This window comes from Phyllobates terribilis, unplaced genomic scaffold (assembly GCF_046119375.1).
Source record: "Phyllobates terribilis strain yellow unplaced genomic scaffold, ASM4611937v1 Scaffold_2__4_contigs__length_985480577, whole genome shotgun sequence".
NCBI classification, from domain to species: domain Eukaryota; kingdom Metazoa; phylum Chordata; class Amphibia; order Anura; family Dendrobatidae; genus Phyllobates; species Phyllobates terribilis.
The window spans coordinates 692,358,846-692,382,370 of NW_027362762.1; the positions used below are offsets into that span (position 1 = coordinate 692,358,846).

Consider the following 23,525-nt stretch of genomic DNA (forward strand, 5'->3'; position numbering starts at 1 on the left):
AGCGTAACATAAACTCAGCCATGTGTGCCAGACTACTAACAGGCAAGACTTCCGTGTCCTCACCAAGAGGATGACTGACCATGCTCTCCTCCTCCTCTCTGTCCTCTGGCCATCCACGCTGAACAGAGGGTATGACAGCTGTGCAGGTAGTACCGTCTATAGTGCATGAAACTAGCTCCTGTCCTTCCTCCTCCTCCTCCTCCTCCTCTTCCTCATTGTCACCCAATCCACGTTGGGATGAGATGAGGCTTGGCTGTGTGTAATCACCCTGTATGGTTCCTTGCTCCATCTCGTCGTGCTCTGCCTGCAATGCATCCTCTTTGATTGTGAGAAGAGAGCGTTTCAGAAGACAGAGAAGCGGGATGGTGATGCTAATTATGGCGTCATCGCCGCTCACCATCTTGGTGGAGTCCTCAAAGTTTTGGAGGATGGTACATATCTCTGACATCCATGTCCACTCCTGAGGTCTTATGTGTGGAGTCTGAACTGAATAATGATGGCCTTGTTGATGCTGGTACTCAAGAACTGCCCTCTTCTGCTTACAAATCCTTCCCAACATCTGCAGTGTAGAGTTCCAACGCGTGGGAACATCACACACCAGTCTGTGAGCCGGAAGCTGCAAACGCTGCTGAAACACTGCAAGGACAGCGGAAGCTGTAGCTGACTTTCTAAAATGTACACACAGGCAGCGTACTTTAACAAGCAGATCCGGCAGCTCCGGATAGGATTTGAGAAACCGCTGAACCACGAGGTTAAGCACATGGGCCAGGCATGATACGTGTGTGAGCTCGCCTCGCCTCAGAGCCACCACCAGCTTCCGGCCATTGTCACACACTACCATGCCTGGCTGTAGGTTCAGCGGTGTGAGCCACAGATCTGCCTGCTCTTTCAGAGCTGTCCACAACTCTTCAGCATTGTGCGGTTTTTCACATAAGCATATTAGATTCAGCACAGCCTGTTGCCGCTTGGCCGAGGCAGTGATGCAGTGCTTCCAGCTTGTGACTGATGTGGTCATTTCGGAGATGAAGGCTGAAGAGGAGGAGGAGGCTGAGGAGGATGAGGTGCAGGAGCTGTAGACCGTGGGGGAACCCTGATTGACCTAGGGCCCGCAATCCTTGGCGTTGGGAGGACGTGTTCCATCCCACGGTCCGACTGGGTCCCGGCTTCCACTATGTTAACCCAGTGTGCCATCAGCGAGATGTACCGTCCCTGCCCACAAGCACTTGTCCACATGTCCGTGGTTAGGTGGACTTTACCGGTAACTGCTTTGTTGAGAGCACGACTAATGTTTTGGGACACGTGCTTGTGTAATGCGGGTAAGGCACACTGGGAGAAATAGTGGCGGCTGGGGACTGAGTACCGCGGGACGGCCGCCGCCATCAGGTTGCGGAATGCTACCGTTTCCACGAGCCTAAAAGGCAATATTTTGAGCGCAAGCAGTCGTGAAATGTGAAAATTTAGTAGTGTGGCCTGTGGGGCGTTGGCAGCATATTTGCGCTTGCGTTCCAAGGACTGGGGTATTGACAACTGAACGCTGCGCTGGGACAAGGACATGGACGTGCTTCCTGATGCTGCTACTTGAGAGTGTGCAATGACAGGTGCAGGGCAGGAGGCGTCTTCGCATGCACCATGGACAGGGAATTGGCTTGCATGCACAACAGCGGAAGAAGGAATGGTGCCACCCGCAGACACTGTTCCTGGACCCTGGGGTTCGACCCACAAAGTCGGGTGCTTTGCTGCCATGTGCCTGATCATGCTTGTGGTGGTCAGGCTGGTTGTTTTGACACCCCTGCTGATGATGGCCTGACAGGTGGTGCAAATGGCCTTTTTGGGGTTATCGGCAGAGTCCTTAAAAAACAACCAGACTCGGGAAGACCTAACAGTTGTACTGGCAACTTCCTTCGTGTTGGTTGCTACGGCAAATGGTTGCCTGCCTTCTGTCTGCGGCCACCACACTGCTTCTTCCTGCCTGTTGGGGTGCTCTGCCTCCCTCCCCCTGTGTGCTGCTGTCCTCGCTCTGCATGTCCTCCTGTCAGGTTGGGTCAGTTACTATATCATCCACCACCTCGTCTTCCACTTCCGCACCCTGGTCCTCCTTCTGACTTTCTGGCAATTGTGTCTCATCATTGTCCACCTCTTGTGACACTTTCCCAACGTCGCCTTCATGTGACCATGGGTGCTCAAATATTTGGGCATCGCTACACGCGATCTCCTCTTGCCCCGCTTCAAGTGGACCGGGCGAGAGGCCCGAATCTATAAATGGAAAAGTGAACAGCTCTTCAGAGTGTCCAAGTGTGGGATCAGTTGTCTCTGGGTACTCGGCATGGTGGGAGGAAGGAGGATCAGGGTGAGGAATATGCGGTCCAGACTCACGGCTACTGAGACTTGACCGTGTGGAAGACAGGGTGGTGGTGGTGGTGGCTAAGTGACTGGAAGCATTATCCGCTATCCAACCAACAACCTTTTGACATTGCTCTGGGTTCAATAGTGGTGTGCTGCGGTCCCCTAGAAATTGGGACAGGAAGGTCAGGCGAGAAGATGTGGGTGTTTGTTGTGGCACAATTTCGGCTTGCCCACGGCCTTGTCCTCGGCCTCTGCATGCACCATTACCATCACGTCCAGTTCCCCATCCCTTGCCACGTGCCTTGCCCATTTTAAATGGAGGACAGTATCTTCCACGCACACTACAAATGACTGAGTTTGGAGCGAACTTATATGTGATCCGTGTGATAGAGAAAACAGAGTTTTAAATACCTGGCCTATAGGTAACTAGTTTGAACAGCAAACTGCGGTGAACTGCTTCAATGACACACTAAAGGAAATTTTTAATGGAGGCCAGAAATGGCAGTATTTTCTGACAACGTATATGTGATCCGTTTGACGGAGAAAACACAGTTTTAAATAGCTGGATTTCTAGCGCTCTAATATGGAAAGGACCTGGCTGTATTCTGCAGTGCCAACAAGCAAACGGTGCAGAAAAGATGGTGTTCTCTGGATTGCTTTTTAAGCAAATAATGAGGATTAAGATCCAAAGAAAAGTATTCCCGGCCCCTGAGACCTGGGCCTTTGTATAGAAATATCTAACAGCAGCAGAAGGCAGAATTGGAATGGAGCCTCTTTTGTTATACGCACTGCATTCTGCTATATACACTGCCTGCCTATACACCCTGCCTGCCTGATATCTCTGCAGATGGATTAGGCCTCAGAAGGACTGTTTGTTAAGATGGATATGTGTAATGTACGGTTTTTCTCCCTACACTACCTAATTCACAAGGAAATCTCTCCATGACGCAGCAGCACCTCTCCCAAAACAAGCAAATGGCGCAGAAAAACGGTGTTCTCTGGATTGCTTTTTAAGCAAATAATGAGGATTAAGATACAAAGAAATGTATTCCTGGCCCCTGAGACCTGGGCCTTTGTATAGAAATATCTAACAGCAGCAGAAGGCAGGATTGGAATGGAGCCTCTTATGCTTTATGCACTGCAGTCTGCTATATACACTGCCTGCCTATACATCCTGCCTGCCTGATATCTCTGCAGATGGATTAGTCCTCAGAAGGACTGTTTGTTAAGATGGATATGTGTAATATACTTTTTATCTCCCTACACTACTACACTACCTAATACACGATCAAATCTCTCCCTGACACAGCAGCAGCTCTCCCTACACTGTCTGATCCTGAGTGACTGTGACGAGCATGGCGGCGCCAGGTCTGATATAGACTTGATGACTCTGTGCGGCCAGCCAATCACTGTAATGCCCACAACCAACATGGCTACGGCATTACTGTGCATGGCAGGCAATCCCTGCATGTTCACTGGCTCTCTAAAGAGCGCCAAACATGCAGGGAGGGGACCCAAGTTCCCACCCGAGCAACCCGGAAATACTTGGCATAAATGGTCCACAAAAAATGATTGATTCTAACTCTGAAATTGCACTCCCTATTAAGTCACATCCCTAAAGTACACCACTTTTTTTTCCCTTTAGATTACTTTTTTGTGAAAAAGGTAACAATTCTAGTGGAAGTGGTCATCAGAGTTTGCTACCTAGCCCATCGGAGGGGAAGGGGGGAGGTGCATTAGGGGTCCTGTTACCTTAGTCTCTGAGCTATTCCTTTGCTTTAGGGTGTGGGGGGAGCCCCATTGACTTCATCCGCCTAGGGCACCAAAATACTTTGTGCCGGCCCTGGATCCAGTTTTTGGCATTTTGGGGCATTTTAAAAAGGATATCCGGAAGCTAGAGTCAGTTCAAAAGTCGGCAACTAGATTATTATGTGGGATGGATATCTCTCTGATGATGAGAGGTTGGAAAAGTTGGGCCTGTTTAGCTTAGAAAAAAAATATCTCTGAGGAGATGTCATTTATATGTATAAATACATGTTTGGTCAATACAAAGGACTGGCACATGACTTGTTCCTTCTTAAGTCTTTACAAAGGACCAGGGGACATTCATTACGGTTGGAAGAAAAGTGATTCTGGCAGCTAAATAGGAAAGTGTTTTTTTACAGTTAGGGCAGTCAGACCGTGGAATGTCCTACCACAAGAGATAGTAATGGCAGACACTATAACAGCATTAAAAAAAAGGCTGGATGATTTTCTAACAAGTGGCATTGTTAGCGACAGAGAATGTATAATTGGTGGAGAAAGGTTGAACATGATGGACCTAAGTCTTTTTACAACCTATATAACTATGCAACTGTAACGTGGCGCAGGGCAGTATCCACCGGCGAGGCACTCATCTGTGGTGCCCTGGCACGTTACATGAAAGTGGAGGTCCCGGATGGGTATGTGCACTTGTGCTATGAGAGCTTTACGCCCATGCAGGCCGCATGTAACTGTTGTTGTGGGTTTGCTGGGACCAGATGTTTCACAGTTCAATGACGAAGAATACCATTCAAAAATAAACTCTTTACTGAATAGTAACTTGGTAAGGGTTATATACAAGGGATAGCAGGTACACAGTCTTATGAGTGTTTCCTTTAAAACTTGAAGCATTTTTATACACAGTTTCCTTCCTTAGTAGTATACTCCAGGGATTTTTATGTCCAGTGGTGTAACAGCCGCAGTTGCAAGGGCCCGCCGATGCCAACAGAAACTTCAACTGGATGTGCCTCCTCGGACGCACATCCAGTTTAAATTTATTGTGGTGCACAGACCCATCGGGCCCATGAGCGGCAATACACACTGCTGGCCGTTCAGAGGGCAGCAGCTAACGTCAGTGTGCACGTGACTGAGGCACATGGCAGTGACCTCATGTGCTCCCGTCGCATGCTGAAGTCAGCTGCTGGCTTCAGGGGAGGATGCTCTGCGGCGGGGGAGCAGAGGGAAGGTGAGTATTTATTTATTTATTTATTAAATCAGTGGCCATACTACTACATGGATGACTATGGGCTGTGTATTATACTTTATGGGTGACTATGGGCTGTGCATTATACTTTATGGGTGACTATGGGATGTGCATTATACTTTATGGGTGACTATGGGATGTGCATTATACTACATGAATGACTATGAGATGCATTTTACTTTATGGAGGACTATGGGCCGTGCATTATACTTTATGGATGACTATGGGCTGTGCATTATACTTTGTGGGTGACTATGGGATGTGCATTATACTTTATGGGTGACTATGGGATGTGCATTATACTTTATGGGTGACTATGGGATGTGCATTATACTACATGAATGACTATGAGATGCATTTTACTTTATGGAGGACTATGGGCCGTGCATTATACTTTATGGATGACTATGGGCTGTGCATTATACTTTGTGGGTGACTATGGGATGTGCATTATACTTTATGGGTGACTCTGGGATGTGCATTATACTATGTTGGTGACTATGAGCTGTGCATTATACTATGTGTGTGACTATGAGCCGTGCATTATACTATGTGTGTGACTATGAGCCGTGCATTATACTTTATGGGTGACTATGAGCTGTGCATTATACTTTATGGATGATTATGAGGTGCATTACTCTTTATGGTTGACTATTTGCTGTGCATTATATATACTTTATGGATGACTATGAGGTGCATTATACTTTATGGAGGACCATGGACTGTGCATTATACTATATGGAGGTCTATGGGATGCATTATACTATATGGAGGACTATGGAGGGTGCATTATACTATAGGGAGGACTATGAGCTGTATGTTATACTATATGGAGAACTATGGGGAGTGCATTATACCCCTGCTATGGGACCCCATGACTTCTATGTAAGCCCCTGGTAAATATAATGGCTGATTTTTTTCTATACATTAAAGAACAGTGGAAGAACAGGGGACATATACCAGGATGGCCCAGGATAAGGGACATATACCAGGATTGGGTATATATATACCAGGATGGGGGCAGGGTGAGGGACATATATACCAGGATGAGGGACATATATACCAGGATGTAGGTATATATAATATACTCTGGATGGGGGGGACCCCAGTCCAAATCTTGCACTGGGGCTCATCAGACTTTAGTTATGCCACTGTCTATGTCCACTGTTTCTCCTACTTCACCACAATCCACCTGTAACACTACAGTCTTGATCAACGAGTGTTGTCTACTTTTTCTGGGTTCCGCTAACTCTTTCCACCACTGTCGCCTTGGAACTTTACTAGTCCCATGTACTCAGTCCTGCTTAGCTCCGTTACCTTCCAGTGTTGTAAGCTCGGGGTCTCATGGCTTGATGTTCTCTCCTAGAACCCGTGTTCGGAAGGTCACTCTGTCTCTCTTGCACTTATGCTCAGGATCTAGCTATCCTCTCGCTTTGTTCTCCTCTCATTTAAGGTCACCCTTCAATGGGGCACTATCCATTTTGGACCTTGTAGTCCACTCACTGCGCACTCCAGGCCCTTTCTGTCTTCCTGGCAGGAAACAGACACTTTCCCCTACACTATACCCTCCCACTGTGGGCTAGTCCCAAACATTAACTCTAATGTTCCCACAGTCAAACTGCACATATCTAACGCATCACGTCATAATACACCACACAGTTCACATTACATATCATTAACACTTATTACATTTAATATGACATTTCACATTACTCCACATAACACACTTCACAACAAAACTTGTTTATTCAAGGGAAAACGTGGGCAGCATGTCCCTTACACAACCATCATGATCAGTTTTTTTTAAACATGTTTTTATTTGGTTTCACTCACAAAAACAAATACATGATATAACATAATATGCAAAAAATAATTTTGTTCTCCAAAGTTCCATATCTATGCAGTGAACTCCATTGGATACATTGAAAGGTTCTTTACAATTAAGTTAAAGAACAAAAATATTCTATTTCCGCCATTACATTGGTATAAGTTGTGCGAAAACAATAGGTAAGCTATTACAGCTGCAAACAAATGTCTATGGCCTCGCTTTTCCCGGTTCTCAAATATCTCGAAATCTATCCAACCCTGCAGCAATGCCTACTTGTCTCAGCATAACTTTATATCAATGCCGTCCGGGACTCCAGAAAAGGTGGCTGAAACCTACTTAGGCAAAGCTGAATAGAATGTTTAGCAACTTGAAAAAAAGGACAACTGAAGGACTTTTCTAATACATTAATGTCATGTAATGGGCAGGGTCTGCCGTGACAGCTCAACTCAATGCCACTCAATACGTACTATGATAGAAGACATGATAGGCTTCACAGACCTGACTGTCAATGTGTCAGCTTATTTTATAAACAGGACACTATTGTGTATTATTAAAATACCTTGCATGCTTCATGGATGTAGGAATGTAAACACGCAGCCTGACATACAGGTGTCTGTATTTCACGCTCTGCCAGTCTTGCATATTTAGGATGGTTTATGGTGTCTCACTTCATCCCTGATATTTTTAACCATTCTTCAATTCATTGCTGTCTTTCTTATGGTGGATTGACTGTCAGCCGTCTTTCTAGGTTTGTACTTTTCTTCGTTTTCTTATACAACGCACAAGGAGTGGAGGAAAACGAATGCAGATGTTTTTTCATTTACTGACACCAGAGGAATCTGTTCTCAGGGTGATGAGGATGATGATGATGATGCATACTACAGTTCAATCTGCAATGCACCAAGTACACTTCAAACCCAGATACAGCAACATAAATATATGATGACATTTTCCCCAATTCTGCATTATCAACAGCATAAAAACTATAGAACAGCAATGATCAGATTACAAGTTATAATGTAAATTCTTACAGACATCAAAGAACTGATTACATTTTTCTTATTCATTGTATAACCCTATTAGTAAATAATTCTATTCTTTTTTTAAATGTGTCCAGTTTTCATCTGTAATATGACAGGCAGGGGGTTAAATCTTCTCACTCTGCCTGACAGACTAGGGTCACGTGGAAGGATTTAAATCCCCAGGGATGCTGCGAGCATGCTCAGTGCGGACGCAGTATACAGCCAGCTCAATGTAACCTCTGTATACAGCACCAACCTGCACGCAGTTGCGCTCACTATATTGCTGAGCAGAAGGGAATGCAGCAGAATATGAGGAGGAGAGGATTCTAATCTACAATTCATTTTTATATGGAGATTAAAAATGGATCCCGTAGAGACATACGTAGCCCATCAGGGCTACTTTGGAGGATGAAAGGTAAGGGTGGCATATTTTATGCTAATGGTGTACATTGTATTGGGGGGTTCTAATAGCAGAATATTTCTATCCGGTGACAGTGATTTGCTATAGTGAATATTAATCTGGGTCACTGAGATTGCACCACCTGCTTTTATCTGCTCCGTATTGACATGCAGTGAATTAAGTCTCATTTCCCTGCTAAGCTTCCAATCCCTGCAGAGCAGCCGCACATTATTATTTCCAGTGCACATCTCAGAGCATGTTATCTGCTTGGCTTGGGTCCCTGCATCCTTTCTCTCCCCTTCTCCCTGCCCCACGCTCTCACCCTGGTCACATTCTCCATCATCACTCATCCCCCACCCCTCTGTGTCAATCCTTCCCACATCCTCTCCCAATGGTTTCAGCAGGTGCTTACATTACATTGTATTTCCTTAGATTTGGCTGAGTAATTGATTGTGAAACACCTTTGGGTGCTTATAAATCTATTTATGGCATTCATTTCCATAGATGAACACTCACATGGTGTGCAAAGCACAGGATTTAGCTTCGTGCTAAATCCAGTCTGGATAATTACAATGCACAGAGGTTGCTTGTAATGTAGCAGCAATTACTACGTTATTGTGTGCAATGATTTTTTATTATTGCCTATTACTGTAACAATGGAGAGTAGGCCATTGGGTTCTCCATACAATGTTTAGCAATGTCCTCCAAATATTAGCTGCTATCTAATAAGATTGGATTTGGTTTACCAATACGCTTATTATCACTAAGTTATCTATGATATTGCACTTAGTGCCCGAGACAGAATTGGAAACATTTTTATACCATTTTGAGTATTAGATCACACAGTATTGGATCATGAACACACGTACCCATAGCAAGACTAGCAGTTTAGGCCTCTCCTCCCGTCTGCATCCATTCTTTAACATCCCGCACCATCAAACCTTATGAATGAGCCTTGGGGTTTAAAAAGGGACTAATCAACAGTATATTACATAGAATAAAGTATATACCTTACACCTGCGCATACAATTTAATCCCTGCACTAGGGGATGCATAATTCCTGCCTCTTCTGTATAGCATTTTTTTTTAACCCATAATAGGTCCTCGCCGTCTGTGTACATCTTGTAAGTAATTAAACATTGAGATTAAAACAACACTTGGGTCTCGTATATAGGGGAATAGGTCACTTCTCCAATTTCCTTCAATAGAACATGATCACTCGAATATGCTTAGTTGGTATTGATTTTGCATTACTAGAGCTATATAGCCTTCTGCCAATATACACCCAAATCCGGTATACTTATCATAAATTCCACCATTAAAGCATAACTCCTTTTTTTCCACACAGACCATGTGTTGTAGATTTGTGAAATATTTTTCTACAAAATGATCTGCTTCCTCTAAACCTGTCAATGCTTATTCAATGAGAACCTGGATGTGGTTGCCAAATCTGATATCTCAGAGCTGCAGTCTGGTCTCTCAGTCTCCTTCTTAGTCAATATGTCATCCAGAGCCCACATTGTCCAGAAATGACTTAGTTCACCCATGCGAAAGAATGCATGGAATTGTACGATGACGTTTTTTTTTTTTTTAAGGGAAGGACTTAATGTTTCCTATTAGTATTATCACTGGGGGACACGGACAGAACAGGGCCCCTGTGAACAATATAAGGGCACTTTGCAGCCAAATAGCTGATAATAATGCACAATTCCACTTGCTTAGAAGGTAGAAATGGGCCCCCTTACCTCTTGGACCCCTGTGCGGCCGCACAGGTTGCACCAATGGTGCGTCCGCCCCTGACTATTATATATCAGAAGAAATCGCTAGAGCTCAAAGCTTGGAACAAAAGCACTTCTGGAATAAATGCATTGCAGCACAGTTTAGCCCACCAATCTCCCACCTCTTGTGCACCCTACGCTGTCATAATAAGAGCTAATTCATACTAAATATTTCATCTGGCTTACCACATAGCTGAGAAACAGGATCACTTTTGTCTTTGGATACATATGTGTGTATCTAGGAAGTCAATATTCAGCCATTAGACAGATCGCATCTGGTTTCATTGAGGCCTATTAGTGTAGATGGAAGGTGACGATACACTAGGGACCATAGAAGTAATTACTGTATTGTTGGTCCATGACATTTGGGGATCACATATGCTGCAAGAAGGCAAGTAATATCATAGTTTAATTGTCATTGATAACAAACAAGTTTTTATTAAAGATATACAATAAAATAAAAATTCAATTATTTGGACTAATAAATGCTGCCAGTCCACCATGCATTGGTAGGTAGTTTGTTTGTAGATATATAAGGCATATCATTTTTTCTAACAAGTATACCTGGTACAAAATTGATGATGAATGGTGGTATCCGCGGTACAAAATTGATGATGAATAGTGGTATCCGCGGTACAGAATTGATGATGAATAGTGGTATCCGCGGTACAGAATTGATGATGAATAGTGGTATCCCTAATACAAAATTTATGATGTATGGTGGTATCCCTAATACAAAATTGCATTTTGCATCAGTTTTGGCATCTTTTTTTTTTAGGTCCCCTTGTTCTAGAGAACCAAAAGGCATAGCATGGGTTGTTACAGTGGTAGCGTATATCAGTTTCTTTGGAATAGTCCAACAGTACAGTGATATTATGACAAAGAATACTGAAAAATAAGAAACAATGTGGACCAGTGCCAAACTGTGATTTTTTTTATAAAACTGATCTTAACAATGGAAAAAAGTGGCTCTAAAATCCCTCATTGAAATTAAGCTGTGGCCCTCCATGCGGACAACCACTGTATTCATTGTCCCTGGGACTGCCGGGAAAAAGTCAAGTGCTGCACTCAGCTATCTCCTGTGCATAGGTGTTGGGAATAAATTTTTAAAGGGGTCTAAATTGATAAGTCTGCAGTCACTCTGTGTGACTGCAGATTTCTGAATCCCCCCTTCCCCCTCCACCAAGCACGAACTGTGCGCTGCGAGAATTTCCTGGTTTCTGAGCCGGGAGCTTCGGTGATGTATGCAATATGCCTACTCCCGGGCAGAAACCGTCTAGTGGGCATGGCCTTGCTCAGTAGTAGTGTAGTGTAGTATAAAAAACATGGACTTTCCGCGCCGCTGCTAAGTGGAAATTAGGATCCAAAGCAAGGAACTGTATTGAATGTGGTTTTTAATCAACCCATTTCGAAGTACACACACTTCTTCAGGATATAACTGCTCTCTGATGACATCCGAGTACAGTCCGACGTTTTACACGCATCCATAGACTTGTATGGGTGTGCAGGGTCCGACTATGGGATGCACTGCCCCATAGTATAACATAGGACCGAGTGCTATCCGATAAAACATCACATAGCACTCGGTCGTGTTATATGTTCGTGTGAGCGAGTCCTTATGGTCTCTTTGCCTCCGAAAAAAATGGAATAGAAAGAGATCATAAAAACATATGGGCCCTAAAACAGTAATGATACAAACTGCAGCTCGTGCCGCAAAAAAACAAGCCCAGATGCAACTGTATTGACCAATAAATAATAAAGTTATAGCTCTTATCTGGCGGAGAGGAGCCTATTAGGACTCGGTCACCCAAGGGTCACATAAACCTAGAGTTGGCCCTGGTCTAGCTATTTGACAGCCTTTTGACCCATTCAGGAAAGGGAAAGTTGTTTCAGTTTTCCTTGTTTAAGTTTATTATTCACTGTACTTTAGGGATATTTCTATATACTTACGTGTTTCTTTATTTATTCTGGTTTTCATTGTTTAATGGGGTTTTTTTTAGTCACAAAATAGATGCTGTATTGTGGTTTGGTTTAACAAATCTTTATCAGTGCAAGTTGGAACAGATATGCTTAAGTTGCACCTTTTTCTTTGGAGCTCATCACCTCTATGTCCCTGAGGACCTGTAAGCCGGTAATGAAGTAGTCGCATACACTTCCTACCTGTGCCAAATGTAGGATCCTATTACTCACTGGTGGGAATACAGCCAAGTGTTTGCTACCATTTACAGTATTCTGTACGTTTATAAGTTGATTCAATAGCAGGCCAACTTTATTAAATCAACGTTTCCCTGCGTTTTAATTCCTAGCAGTATGACTAATGTCCCAGGCGCATGTTGTGTTCGCTCTTAGCTGCGAAAATGACATTAAGTGGGCTATAGACTAAGACTGAAATATTAAAAAAAAAAATAGTAATGTTTTGATGATGTTCAGAAATCTAATTCTGGTAAGTTTTATAATACAAGTCTATTGCTAATATATGAGATTTAATACTCTGTATGAGTATTTCCATATTTCAAGCTGTGTTTTCATTACAGGTTATGTATTCTGCATAGTTCATTTATAACTCATGTGGTTGTTTAAATGATTGTATATGAATCGCTACGACGTATAAATGCTATGGTAGACGTGATAGCATACTGGTGTGCAGTCTGGTGTCCAGCAATGAGGAGGCAGCTCTATGGCACGGTGCCTTCGCCTACTTGGCCAGCAGCACAATTACATTTTTGCCCAGTGAAATCAGCATGGTGCCAGGGCTTTCTTCCGGACACAGGGAGGTGGCTGAGAGGGACACTTTGTGACCTGATAGGTGTCATGGCAACCGTCTAACGAATATCATTCCTGTCTCTGCTAAATGATAAGACATTATAAAAGAGAAGGAGAGAAGAAGAGGGAGGGACTGGGGAAAGAGAAGGAAGGGAGGGAAGGAAGCTTCGTGTAGTTTCGCTGCAGCCAGTAACCCTTCCTTTCCATTTCTGAAAAACCAGTGATCAGACGATCCCAGTACTAGCAGCATTTCATATTGTTTTCTGTACCTGTCACTTAAATGGTTAATCCTGACAATAAAAAGGGATATGCACTGTGAGTGGTACAGATAGCCCCTGCATAGTGACAATTGTGTGTTTTAATTTCGGTTCTTCCACCTCGGTACTGTTGTAGCTCGTGATGTCACCGCATGTTCTTCTGTGATTGGCTCGCCGGGGTTATTATTGTCTTCTTGTCACTGTTGCTGATGTAAATTCAATGGGTTTCACCTTCCCGCAGTCCAAAGGGCGGTTACATCTGTCTCATATGTTTCCATGGCAACTGTGGAACCCACTGGTGACCATGATGGCGAAAGTGAAGAGTGTATTAGGAAGCAAAAAGAGAGAGAGGGGTCAAGAATCGGGCAGTGTTCACTTTACGTATATGCTGAATTTATTCAAAAACCTTCATGTAATTTGCTTATCTGTACATGGATGCAATGGACAATACTTTGTTGCTGTGGGTGAAAATTTCAGAATTTGGGTACAAGAATCCTTCTCTGCTTTTGCATTGATTTCAGGAGATTAATTGATAATATATTTAATTATTTTCTTTTGATTTTTGCAGTATGATTTGTAGATTGGAAAGAGGGTAAATGTTATGTACAATATTAAACTGCTTTTCCGAAAATAGAAAGTGCCTATTACCCATTACTTAGTCACCGCTGAGGGTCAGACAGCAGGGACTCTCAGCAATACTGAATAGAAGGCTATGGATCCTGGTAACAAGGCTCTAGAGAGCTCTGTATTGAATGGAGTATAGGTGTGCATGCTTGACCTCCGCTCAACTTATATTTATAATTTAGATATTTGTCTTACTTCGTAATAGTTGTAGTTTACTGCTATGTTAACCAAGGGCATTCAGTTTCTTCATTGAAGTACTAAGTGCTCCTTATGATTATAAAGTGAAAAGTAGGTATGTATTGTTGCCATACAGCTTGTAATGTGACTTTTGTCTCATAATTTTTCATCAGGAGCCCACAGCTCCCCTGCCTCCCTGCCCCTGCTTGTCTGGGTTCGGTGTGCTCCTGAAGATTGACTGTTAGGATCGGCAGCATGGTTGTACTGCTGGCCTGAACTGTGCAGTCTTCAATGCGAGCAAAGGTAGCCTTGTCTCTGCGGCATTGGAGGAGGGTAGGGCCAAGTTCAGAGCAGCGCTTGCAAGCACTAAAAAAAGAGTGTGCCTAAGAAAACTGCCTCTTCTTATAGACTGCAGATTTGATTGGTAACCTAGGCAATACCAGAGAATAAAAAATCCCTCTATATTTGAGAACGGAGAGAACTTTTAGTTAAAGCAACATTCCAGCGTTTTTTGGTTTTTATTTTACCTGCACCTAGTATCATAATTACCATCCTCTGTCATCTTTTATCAGCGCCGTTCTGGTCAGTCTTCTGCAGGTTGCAACCTGTCTGATCGCTCCAGTATTTGCTGGGCAATCCGGAAGTCACAGCTCAATGTAAGTCTATGACAGACAGAACAAGTCTCTCATAGACTTAAAGTAAGAGATTGCGACCATTATCTCAGACTTCCGGTCGGTAAGAATTTGCATTCACAATAAGGCAGCGCAAGACCGGAGCGGCGCCGGGGACAGGTGATGATGTCGACTGATAAGTGCAATAGTAGGGTCAGGGACTTTATGTTAGTGATACGACTTCAGCACTGAAATAAAAACCTGGATGTGGTGCTTTAAAGGTTAATTGTTAAGTTGTTTGTCTTAACAAGAACATTGCAATTTTACCCATTTAGTAAGATGAGAATAACCCTTTAAATAGTAATGCCTTAATAAGAGTGGCAAATAATTTTTGCTGTGCTCACAAAATAGTGCCAGAGACAATGAGGCCAATCAGCTGTCCTGAATAAGAGGTTACAATGGTATTACTGGAATACCACTATCAAAACCAGTACTTTACATCCCTAATGATTGCAGATAAAGAGTATTGAGTCCTGGACAAAAAATAACAGACAGCGGGTAAAATAAGTATTGAACACATCACCAATTTTCTAAGTAAATATATTTCTAAAGGTGCTATTGACATGAAATTCTCACCAGATGTCAGTAACAACCCATCCAATGCACACAGAAATCAAACCATAGATGTCCATTAATTAAGTTATGTGTAATAAATGACACAGGGAAAAAGTATTGAACACACTTACTGAAATTTAATTAATACTTCATACAAAAGCCTTTGTTGGTGATGATAGCTTCAAGACGCTTCCTGTATGGAGAAACTAGTCGCATGCATTGCTCAGGTGTGATTTTGGCTCATTCTTCTACACAAACACTCTTCAAATCCTGAAGGTTCTGTGGGCTCCTTCTACAGTGGTATGTAAAATTACTGTTAACAGTTAAGCAAATTGAAAATGAAATGATATCTAAAAGGGCTAAAGTTAAAGATTACACATTTCCTTTGTAATTTAGGCAAAAAATTTTTTTTTTATTTTTTACATCTTAAAAATTACAAAAAGGAAAATGGGCTGATGCAAAAGTTTGGGCACCCTTGGAGATTTGTGTGCTTAGATAACTTTGACCAAGGTTTCAGACCTTAATTAGTCCGTTAGGGTTATGGCTTGTTCACTATCATTGTTAGGAAAGGCCAGGTGATGCAAATTTCCCAGTTTTATAAAAAAAAAAAACAGCCTCCTCTAACCTTCTGCCAAAAAAACAACAGCCATGGGTTCTTCCAAGAAGCTGCTTAGCACTCTGAAAATAAAAATGGTGGAGAACTACAAAGCAGGAGAAGGCTATAAGAAGATAGCAAAGCATTTTCAATTTGTCCTTTCCTCAGTTCAAAATGTAACTTTGAAATGGCAGTTAAGAGTAACAGTGGAGGTTAAGATAAGGTCTGGAAGACCAAGCAACATTTCAATGCGAGCTGCTCGTAGGATTGCTAGCGAGGCAAATTAGAACACTTGCTTGACTGCAAAAGACCTTCAGAAAGGCTTAGTAGACTCTGGAATTGTGGTACATTGTTCTACACCTGCACAAATATGGCCTACATTGAAGAGTCAACAGAAGAAAACCTCTCCTGCGTCCTCACCATAAAATTCAGTGTCAGAAGTATGCAAAAGAACATATAAACAAGCCTGATATAATGGGCTGGGTGGTGAAACCACTGTGCCGTGATCCGAGGAGAGCCTGGAGGGGCGTGACTAGTTGCCTCATCAAGTCCAACCTTGGATGCATGGCAGCTGACGATACCACAATCTGAGGGTGAGACGAGGGACGCGGGACTAGGTGCTACACCAAGAATGACCTCGGATAGATGGCAGCTGACCCCCAAGGGACAGGAGGCAGGAACAGCCAGAAATGGTACACTTGGCAAGCAGTGGCTGGCACAGCTGGTACAGTGACTGGCACTGGTAGACACGACTGGTATCTTGGTAGGCAGGTGCAGGTGGGCATGGCTGATAGGCAGGCTGGCATGGCTGATATACAGGCAGGCAGGTGCTGGCAGGCACGGCTGAAATACAAGGAGGCAAGTGGACTTACAGACTTACAACGTTGCACAGACACCTCCATGCAGGTGGAGGAGCCTTAAATAGTGATTGTCTCCCAGCCATTGGCTGGGGACCCTTTAGGTCTGCGCGCATGGCCCCTTTAAGAAGGAGGGAGCGCGCTCACCCTAAGCACAGTAACCAGGGCTCTGGCCGTAGTGTGCGTACTCCGGACATCAGCAGCTGAGACAAAAGCAGGAAGTGCAGGACGGGGGCCGCGGCAGTGAGTGAGTCAGCATCTCTCCCGAGGGAGGCAGAAGGCAGAGACGCCGTCGCCACACCTGATGCATTTTGGAAACAAGTCCCGTGGACCAATAAGGTTAAAATAGAACTCTTTAGCCACAATGATCAAAGGTATGTGTGGAGAAAAAAGGGCACAGAATTTCAGGACAAAAAAAAGCGGAGAACATTTCACGGGTAGAGGGAAGAATGGATTCAATAAAATTTCAACAAATTCTTGATTCAAACATAACACCATCTGTAAAAAAGCCGAAGTTGAAAACAGGATGACCTCTACAAATGGATAATGATCCTAAACACAAGTCAAAATCCACAATAGACTACCTCAAAAGGTGCAAGCTGAAGGTTTTACAATGGCCCTCACAGCCCCTGATCTGAACATCATTGAAAATCTGTGTCTAGACCTTAAAATAGCAGTGTATACAAGACGACTCAGGAATCTGACAGAACTGGAAGAATTTTCCAAGGAAATATGGATGAAAATCCCTCAAACAAGAATTGAAAGACTCTTGGCTGGCTACAAAAAGCGTTTACAAGTTGTGATACTTTCAAAAGGGGTGGTAATAGTTACTAACCATGCAGGGTGCCCAAACTTTTGCATTGCCCATTTTCTTTTTTATAATTTTTAAAATGTAAAAGATGAAAATATTTTTATTTTGCCTAAAATACAAAGGGAATGTGTCATCTTTAACTTCAGGCCTTTTAGAGATCATTTCATCTTCAACTTGCTTAACTGTTCACAATAACAGTAATTTTGAGCAGGGGTGCCCAAACTTTTACATGCCACTGTATGAACTCTGAGCTTTAGTTCCTTCCATACATTTTCTATTGGATTCAGGTCAGGTGATTGGCTGGGACATTCTAGCAGCTTTATTTTCTCTTTCTCTGAAATCATTGAGAGTTTCCTTAGCTTGTGTTTGGAATCATTGTCTTGCTGAAATGTCCACCCTCGTTTCATTTTCATCATCCTGGTAGATGGCAAAATTGACTTGGTACAATTGTCCATTCATCCCTCCTATAATTATATGCAGTTTGCGAGTGCTGTATGCTGAAAAACAGCCCCATACTATGATGTTCCACTGATATGCAGTTTCCCTCTGGCTTCCAAACGCGGTGTGTATTATGACAACCAAAGAATTCAATTTTGGTATAATCTGACTAGACTATATTCTCACAGTATTTCACAGGTTTGTCTAAATGTTGTTGAAGAAACTTTAAACACGCTTGAACATGCTTTTTGTTCAGCAATGGAGTTTGCTTGGTAAGCGTGCATACAGGCCATGTGTCACGGGTTCAGATGACCAAGGTGTCTGATTTCACGTACTCCTGCACTGACCAGAAGCACTTCACCATCATATTAAACAGTTCAGGTTTCTGCTAGCAGTGCAGGGGTTAATCTGTTCAGTTGAGAGCTCCTGGAGCTTTCCTGCTTTGATGGTCTCAGCTGTTCAGTGTTGACCACTCCCCTCTGCTAAATATACTCGCCTCTGGCAATCGGGGATTGCCAATTTTAGTTCAGACTGCCTGGTTCTAGAGTTGGAGGTGTTTCTTGTTGGAGATGGCATTTGGAAAGTTGTTCAAAAGAGTGTTGCTTGGTGTTTGTCTGTGTGCACGTCCTTATCATATCCTATTTGGTTTCTCCTTTCTTAACTCCCCGGTGTTCCACTCTGTTGTTTGTGAGTGCATTTTTATATGATTGGTATTTTCTTTAACACTGTCTGTCTTCCCTTGCTTGTCAGGTTGGTGCATTCTTATACACTTCTACTCCTCACTTCCTTGGGTGAAGGAGGGGACAGATAAGGGTTGAAATAGGAGCACACCAAGGCTTGTGGCCCCGGCATCTTCACCATCAGAAGTAATCCGGGGACCAAGGAGAGAGTAGAGCGTCCCCCAGCTTGAGGGATAGGGAAGGAGCCCCTAGCCCTAGCATATCCTGCTACAGTGCCGTGTCACCATGGAGGATGAGTACATTACTTATTGTTTTCTTTGAAACGATTGTACCTGCTGATTCCAGGTCTTTCTATAGCTATCCACAGTTGGTCCTTGGTTCTTGGGCAACTCTTCTGATAATTTCTTTCACTGGTCGTGGCCAGTTTATAGTGAAATGATTTTATTTCCACTTCCGGATTATGGCCCCAACAGTGCTCGCTAGAACCTTCAGTAGTTTATAAGTTCTTCTCTAACCACTGCCATCAGTATGGTTTGCAACAATAAGGTTGCAAAGATCTTGAGACAACTCACTGGTTTTACCCATCATGAGATGTTTCTTGTGTGGCACCTTGGTAATGAGGCACCTTTTTGTAGGCCATCAGTTGAACCAGCTGATATTTTTCACTTAGTGGCAGGACTGCTTGCTAATTGCTGATAAATTTCAGCTGGTGTCATGACTTTCCATGGCTTTTTGCACCTCTTCTTTTTCTCCAAGGTTTCAATACTTTTTCTTTGTGTCATTTCCCATTATTACACATAATTTAATTTATGGACATCTACGGTTTGATTTATTTGCTTGTGTGGATTGGATGGGTTGTTACCGACATCTGGCGAGAATTTCATATCAATAGCATCTTTAGAAATATATTTATTTCCAAAAATTGGAGACGTGTTCAATACTTATTTTACCCGCTGTATATATGTACAGAATACATAATATTATACGCATATTCACTACATACATTTGGTTTAATTAACTGATTTAATGAACCCAAGTATATTGAGAATATAATAATAGAATAAATAATAATATAATAAATTCTCAACATACTTGGGTTGATTAAATCAGTTCTAGGCCAGGGGTTCTGTGGTGACATAGGTTCACATTAGAGCCATGGTTGGCCCAGGTGTTGATTATAGTATAAATATAAACCAATGGTATACTATATAGATATTATCCACTACTGGAGAACCTCCTGCTTAATCAATTCAGTGCCCCATAAAATATAAAAACAACGGACACTCAACTCCTGTTCCAGTATATATCGGTGCTGCTTTTCCTGGTGGGTGACGTGACATTGTGTCAAGTGACCTCTACAGTCAATCAGCATCCACTGACCAACTGCAGCATTTACTGTTTTGTCAGAGTGGACATATGCTCTGATGGAACTGGCTGCAACCGTTACATGACGCAACAATGTCACGTCGCTCACCGGGAAAAGCAGCACCGATATCGCTGGAACAGTGCTATTGCAGGAGGTGAGTGTCCATTGTTATTAGTTTCTATGGGGCTCTGAATTAATTAAATATTGGGTTGTCCAGTAGTGGACAACCCCTTTAAGGACATATAAATCTACCTCAGGCTAAGTTCCCACTATGGGTATTTGGTGCATTTTTGACGCTGCATGTTTTTGTTGCACAATAAAGCAGCATATTACAGTTCCAGCAAAGTGGATGGGATTTATAGAAATAGCATGCCCACTGTATTTTTTTACACAGTATAAACTGACCTGCTGTAAGTGTTTTGAAATCCGCAACATGTCAGCTTCACTTGCAGTAAATATGCATTTGATTTGCGGATTTTCCCTATAGACTTGAACAAGTTGAGGAAAATCAGCATGTAAAAAACACATATGTTTTAGTACATTTATGTAGCAGAAACGCACTTAAACGCATGTAATTCACACATGAATTTATCAAGAAAGTTTTATGCAAGCCAAATACCAGGAAGTATTCAAAACAAAGCAGTTTTATTTAAAACATGTAGGACCAAAAGGAGACAAAAACTTCAGAAAACCGCTTGTAAAAAAAGACACTCAGAAACGGAAGTAAGCTAATTTACCTAACTGATGCACAAATTCACACATCAGTTTTGTTACAGTGCTGGCCAAAAGTATTGGCACCCCTGCAATTCTGTCAGATAATACTCAGTTTCTTCCTGAAAATGATTGCAATCACAAATTCTTTGGTCTTATTCTCTTCATTTAATTTGCTTGCAAGGAAAAAACACAAAAGAGAATGAAGCAAAAATCAAATCATTGATCATTTCACACAAAACTCCAAAAAAGGGCCGGACAAAAGTATTGGCACCCTCAGCCTAATACTTGGTTGCACAACCTTTAGCCAAAATAACTGCGAACAACCGCTTCGGGTAACCATCAATGAGTTTCTTACAATGCTCTGCTGGAATTGTAGACCATTCTTCTTTGGAAAACTGCTCCAGGTCCCTGATATTTGAAGGGTGCCTTCTCCAAACTGCCATTTTGAGATCTCTCAACAGGTGTTCTATGGGATTCAGGTCTGGACTCATTGCTGGCCACCTTAGAAGTCTCCAGTGCTTTCTCCAAAACCATTTTATAGTGCTTTTGGAAGTGTGTTTTGGGTCATTGTCCTGCTGGAAGACCCATGACCTCTGAGGGAGACCCAGCTTTCTCACACTGGGCCCTACATTATGCTGCAAAATTTGTTCGTAGTCTTCAGACTTTATAATGCCATGCACACGGTCAAGCAGTCCAGTGCCAGAGGCAGCAAATCAACCCCAAAACATCAGGGAACCTCCGCCATGTTTGACTGTAGGGACCGTGTTCTTTTCTTTGAATGCCTCTTTTTTTTTCCTGTACACTCTATGTTGATGCTTTTCCCCAGAAAGCTCTACTTTTGTCTCATCTGACCAGAGAACATTCTTCCAAAACGTTTTCGGCTTTCTCAGGTAAGTTTTGGCAAACTCCAGCCTGGCTTTTTTATGTCTCGGGGTAAGAAGTGGGGTCTTCCTGGGTATCCTACCATACAGTCCCTTTTCATTCAGACGCCGACGGATAGTACGGGTTGACACTGTTGTACCCTCGGACTGCAGGGCAGCTTGAACTTGTTTGGATGTTAGTCAAGGTTCTTTATCCACCATCCGCACAATCTTGTGTTGAAATCTCTCGTCAATTTTTCTTTTCCGTCCACATCTAGGGAGGTTAGCCATGGGCTTTAAACTTCTTGATGACACTGCGCACGGAAGACACAGGAACATTCAGGTCTTTGGAGATGGACTTGTAGCCTTGAGATTGCTCATGCTTCCTCACAATTTGGTTTCTCAAGTCCTCAGACAGTTCTTTGGTCTTCTTTCTTTTCTCCATGCTCAATGTGGTACACACAAGGACACAGGACAGAGGTTGAGTCAACTTTAATCCATGTTAACAGACTGCAAGTGTGATTTAGTTATTGCCAACACCTGTAACACCAGGTAAGTTACAGGTGCTGTTAATTACACGAATTAGAGAAGCATCACATGGTTTTTCAAATGGTGCCAATACTTTTGTCCACCCCCTTTTTTAGGTTTGGTGTGGAATTATATCCAATTTGGCTTTAGGACAATTCTTTTTGTGTTTTTTTCATTTTACCATGATAGTGGTAAAATTTGTTCAATATTTTTTGTGTTTATATGTGAAAAAAACGGAATATTGGTGAAAATTTAAAGCATTTTGCAATTTTCAAACTTTTAATTTTTGTGCCCTTAAATCAAAGAGTTATGTCACAAAAATAGATAATAAATAACATTTCCCATATGTCTACTTTACATCAACACAATTTTTGAAACATCATTTTTTTTTGTTAGAAAGTTATAACAGTTAAAAGTTGACCAGTGATTTCTTATTTTTCCAACAAAATTTACAAAACCATTTATTTTAGGGACCACATTACATTTGAAGTGACTTTGAGGAGTCTATATGACAGAAAATACCCAAATGTGACACCATTCTAAAAACTGCATCCCTCAAGGTGCTCAAAACCACATTCAAGAAGTTTATTAACCCTTCAGGTCTACACAGGAATTTTTTGAATGTGGAAGAAAAAAATGAACATTTAACTTTTTTCACAAAAATTTACTTTAGAAACTCCTTACAAGTGACACCATTCTGGAAACTAGACCCCTCAGGGAACTTATCTAGATGTGTGGTGAGCACCTTGAACCCCCAGGTTCTTCACAGAAGTTTATAACATTGAACCGTGAAAATAAAAAATTCTGATTTTTCCCACAAAAATGTTTTTTTAGCACCATTTTTTTATTTTCACAAGGGTAACAGGAGAAAATTAAACCCAAAATTTTGGAGAGCCCCTGATGTGCCTAAACAGTGGAAACACCCCACAAGTGACACAATTTTGGACACTAGACCCCTCAGGGAATTTATCTAGATGTGTAGTGAGCACCTTGATCCCCCAGGTGCTTCACAGAAGTTTATAATGTAGAGTTGTGAAAATAAAAATAATCACATTTTTCCCACAAAAAATGTTCTTTTAGCACCAATTTTCTTATTTTCACAAGGGTAACAGGAGAAAATTAAATCCAAAATTTGTTGTACAATTTCTCCTGAGTATGCAGATACCCCATATATGGGGGTGAACTACTGTTTGGGCACACAGCAGAGCTCAGAAAAGGAGTGGAGATTTGGAACGCAGACTTTGATGTAATGGT

The 23,525-nt window shown here is 42.4% G+C and overlaps 1 protein-coding gene across 3 annotated transcripts in view; it reads left to right on the forward strand.

Annotated features, from left to right (window-relative positions):
• Positions 1-8,376: 8,376 nt before the first annotated feature.
• The window catches only part of PLEKHA6 (pleckstrin homology domain containing A6), a 207,422-nt gene continuing 192,273 nt past the window's right edge, over positions 8,377-23,525 (forward strand). For all 3 annotated transcript variants that reach the window (XM_073667040.1, XM_073667039.1, XM_073667042.1), the window contains exon 1: positions 8,377-8,612. The gene's annotated coding sequence lies outside the window, so the exon portion shown is untranslated. The remainder of the gene's footprint in view (positions 8,613-23,525) is intronic.